At 35.1% G+C, this 4898-nt stretch overlaps 1 pseudogene across 1 annotated transcript in view; it reads right to left on the reverse strand.

Annotated features, from left to right (window-relative positions):
- The window catches only part of LOC101298005, a 63448-nt pseudogene that overhangs the window by 7952 nt on the left and 50598 nt on the right, over window positions 1–4898 (reverse strand). The window contains exons 34-39 of the transcript XR_184386.1: window positions 3392–3463; window positions 3231–3296; window positions 1757–1825; window positions 1492–1536; window positions 341–405; window positions 93–251 (exon numbers count right to left, since the gene is read on the reverse strand). The product of XR_184386.1 is annotated as an uncharacterized LOC101298005 (transcript). The remainder of the gene's footprint in view (window positions 1–92; window positions 252–340; window positions 406–1491; window positions 1537–1756; window positions 1826–3230; window positions 3297–3391; window positions 3464–4898) is intronic.

The raw sequence follows: 4898 nt of genomic DNA on the forward strand, positions 1-4898 counted from the left end.
TGTGTGTGTGTGTGTGTGTGTGTGTGTGTGTATATATATATATATATATTTAAACCTCCTGATGGAGGAGAACAAAAATGAAGAACTATTACCCACAAGCTGTGTTTTAAGACCGACATTGCTAACTCCCCATCTGTTTGTTTCAGTCACATAATATGTAGCTGTACCAAGGGGCTCACTGTCCTGCTCATACACAGTCCCATTGGATATCTTAGTCTGCGGACCACCGCAATTAATCATGAAGTTATAATCTGTGCAAAGATACAAAAGAAGTTGTCACAGAATGTTCAGAGAGGCATTTCAACTCAGAATGTTCATATGAGGTTTGAACTGTACTTACAAACTGGACTATCACGGTGGCAAGGAAAGCCCCTTTGAAGGCAATTCAACCCTGAAGGTAGACCACTGCAATAGATAAAGAATATACTGAGCAGTTGAATGAGAACCATAGCAGTTATTTGTTGGATAGTAAACAATAACCATATCTGTTCTATCTCCCACCATTCACAATATCCAAAACCCTCATATTCGTTTCCATCCATACAACCTAGAACATTGCCAACATAGCACAATTTTAATCTCCGAAACCACACCCCTTTTCTCACCTCCAAAAAAGTAAGCTCAATCGCAGCATAAATCCTTACATGAACAAGGATCACTACATGTACTTGCCTTACACAAAATAAAAATTGAAGAGACGTTGCCATAAAGAACAAGATAAATTGAAGAGACGTTGCCATAAAGAACAAGATACTGAACAAGAAATCTCTAAACTCCGTGCCTTCCTATCAAGTTTATCTGAAACATGCAGAATAGAAAGAACCGCCATACTCTCCTACTTTTCAATCACATTGCTGCAAGCTCCTTCCTGTCCTTCGTGTATTTCATGATTTTCTTTAATCAACACAGAACTAGGAATCGACAAGTTGTGTTATCCAGAAACCCAATAGAGACAAGGTTGGTTTTCACCCACCCAATGCTCTTCGAAAAACCTCATTTTTCTTACCCATTTTTCAAATCCAAAACAACAGCAGCAGCCAGAAAGCACTCCATTTAAGGCATATACATTCATGGGATCCAACCTAAACCTCTAACAACTCTTAGAATGATATAAATCTGTATGAAACTGTAGCCCATATTTACCATGTTTCCAATCCCAAAACCACTTTTTCTTTTTTCTTTTTTTTGTCAACTCAAGTTACCTGAACTAAGTGATCTTTCTTGCTTTCTGCCATCTCTTCCCAATATCCCTTCCAACCTCTTCCACACAACAAGAAATGTCAAGCTACTCAGCTACTCATCCACGACTGAACCAAAGTCAACCCCCACTCTCTCCCCCATACAAGAAAGCTTACTCAATCCTCTAATCTTCATCTAATACTCTTTACCACTACCAGTTTCTCAAATGCCCTCCCTTACACCAAGACATATATTACAAGTGATACAGGACTATCACGTGCAATAAATGTGAGCTCAGATCCAAGGAATCACCTGCTATCTGAACTGTCTATGCTGAAGTTGTTGGCCACTAAGTTACTACAAAATACACCCAATAAACAGAAATGTTAGTATCATCTTATAATATATAATGCAAACCCATCCTGCCAAAGAAAAGAGATTTTGTCTGGTTGGGAAACATCTCTATCAAACCAGTCAAGTGTAACATACAAAAGTAAGCACAGATATCAAACAATAAAACTTTTAACCAAACGAGAATATAAAATATAATTGTACATGTGGAATGTCAAAGACATACAGCTGTAAGTTTTGTTCGCTGACCCAACTTGGAAAGCTCTGGCCTATTAGATTATTGTAAGACAAATCTCTGCATTCATTTCACACAAAATGTTAGAAACTTTCATACAATGAATAGAACATAACAGTGTCACAATATCAAATTTAATTGTTTTCAAGTACATACTGCAATATATGATTTTGCACCATGATAATTTGAATCTACATACTATTACAGTTAAACAATACAGCTCCAACCCGAGTTCTGGAAGAACTATTTATGAAAATAAAATTTTAAATAAACAAATGTAAGCATTCTATAAATTAAATGCAAGTCTGTTTATGGGATGAATTTTAGGCTTTTAACTATAACTCATCATTGCTGCTTACTATTCCCGGGTAAGGCTAGGGTATGTCGACGCATATGATGCATCAACTTTGTCCTCAAGTTGTAAAATGAGTCATCAAAGTAGTAATATTGGTCCTCAAAATTGTAATATGAGTCGTTAAAGTTGTAAAAAAAATTAGTTACAACATTAGTCCTCATTTGTCCTTAAAATGGTAATTGAATCCTCAAAGGTTGTAATATGAGTCCTCAGAGTTGTAACAACTTTTTTTTAATCACTTTAAGGACTTAGTTACCACTTTAAGCACACATTTTACCACTTTAAGCACACATGATTACAAATGTTGTAACTAGAAAATTTTACAACTTTAAGGACTCATATTACAACTTCAAGGACTAATATTACAAGTTTGAGGACTCAATTTACAAAGTTGATGCATCACATCATTCACATGCATTAACACATTGTAGAATTTTCCACTATTCTCTTCCTCATAATCAAGTGGCCTAGTTACGATTATTCTAGTGGTGAGATAAAAAAATCTGTTTATTACTTATCTCAGCCTACTGAAAATAAATTTGTACTATTTACTACAAAATCCATATAAATTGTCAACCCTATTAAACCTCCTCCATGATTCTCTCACTATATGTTAGCATAGCAGATTATTAGGATCTTTTATAAAAGATGAGTAGGATCTTTTATATTAATGCTGTGCTTAGAGTAAAGAACTAAACTCATAAATTGGAGCTCTCATACTTGTATATATACTGATCCTATCGATGAGATTATACACTGAAAATTATAAATCTTTTACTGATCTTCTATACTTAATAGCCTAATAATCTGCTATGCTAACATTTATTGAGAGAATCATGGAGGAGGTTAGACAATGCTTTTTGCATCTAGTATCAACATCACTCAAACAAAACAAAGTATAGCTAGAAATGGAAAAGTGGCAGTATTCAGTCCTTCAAGTTCATCAAAAGGAAACTGGCCATGTACAAATCAAATAAAGATGGATCAAGTGTCGTATCCTTTTCGTCGCCAAAGACACAACTTGATATCACATAGGAATCTATCTTAATATAAAACTCCAGTTCGATTGACATTGAATGATGTTGGAAGAAAATATGCTGAAATACTTACACAACAAGAAGAGCTGAGCTTTTAGACACAGGAAGGCTACCATTCAACTTGTTGTTTCCAAGAAACCTAATTATGAAGACAGAAATATATGACTGATCAGTATAAAGAATATATATTCAGGAGGAATATAAAGCACTTAAGAGCAATAGATGACATATTACAGGATGGCGAGCACATTCATATTAAATAGTGAGGCTGGTATTTGTCCAACCAAATTGTTGAAGCTCAAATCCCTGAAGTAGTGAAGTAGAAAAGAAACAATAATGCAGTTAGTCAAAAACAACTAGTAGTGTGGTGCACCCAAAGCTGGTAAGATTCTATAAACCAGATCATCATCAGCTAGCCTAATAAGTAATCACGTATGATTGGATTATGTGAGAAGAGAATAATACACGGTGTTGCTACTCTTCAGTAGATATAAAAAGGGGTTTCAGGTTGGCAAATATGGGTTTGCTGAAAATATACGTGTGTGTATATATATATACAGATTTTCTCAGGTGCGGATGTCCGCATTTATTCTTACGGTGCGGATTTCCACTTTACACTCACTTTTCAATCAAATTTTCACATCTCCACCGTCTAGTCTTTAGATACTAATGTATAGATCATCTTTGCAAAATTTCAACCAATTTGGTTATCATCAAGGCACTCAAACTCGATTAAACCAATGGATGAACATAATTCTGTCGAACTTGAACCGTTCATGTTTATAACAGAAAAACACAGTTTTGAGTGCCTTAATGATAACCAAATTGGCTGAAATTTTGTAGAGATGATCTATACATTAGTATCTAAATACTAGACAGTGGAGATGTGAAAATTCGATTGAAAAATGAGTGTAAAGTGGAAATCCACACCGTAAGAATAAATGCAGACGTCCGCAGCTGAGAAGCTCTGTGTGTGTGTATATATATATACAGTCCCCTTCTAGAGTGGGATCCCGCTTTGAAATTAAAGTGCGGGACTTCTTATTTCGCTCACTTTCAGGTCGTATTTTCACGTACAATGTCTAAAACACAGTGTGTAAATCATTCCTGCAAAGTTTCATCAAATTTGAAGATCATTTGGGTACCGAATTAGATTAAATAAATCAATAGAACAAAAGTTGTCCAAACAGAACTATTCGTGTAAATTACGATTACGGAAGCTCAAATGATCTTCAAATTTAATGAAACTTTGTAGGAATGATCTACACACTGTGTTTTAGACATTGTACGGTTGAGATGTGGAAATACGACCTGAAAGTGAGCGAAATAAGGAGTCTCACACTTTAATTCCTACAAAATTTCATTAAATTTGAAGATCATTTGAGCTTCCGTAATCATAATTTACACGAATGGTTCTGTTTGGACAACTTTTGTTCTGTTGATTTATTTAATCTAATTCGGTTGCCAAATGATCTTCAAATTTGATGAAACTTTGCAAGAATGATCTACACACTGTTTTAAACATTGTACGATTAAGATGTGGAAATACGATATGAAAGGCTGAAAGTGAGCGAAATAAGGAGTCCCGCACTTTAATTTCAAAGCGGGATCCCACTCTGGAAGGGGACTGTATGTATATATATATATATATATATATATACAGTCCGGATACAAAGAAGGACGCCGCACTTTAAGGATGTGCAGACGTCCTCTTTAGAACGCCTTCGTACGTATATATATA

The sequence above is a fragment of the Fragaria vesca genome, linkage group LG3, assembly GCF_000184155.1.
Source record: "Fragaria vesca subsp. vesca linkage group LG3, FraVesHawaii_1.0, whole genome shotgun sequence".
Classification (NCBI taxonomy): domain Eukaryota; kingdom Viridiplantae; phylum Streptophyta; class Magnoliopsida; order Rosales; family Rosaceae; genus Fragaria; species Fragaria vesca.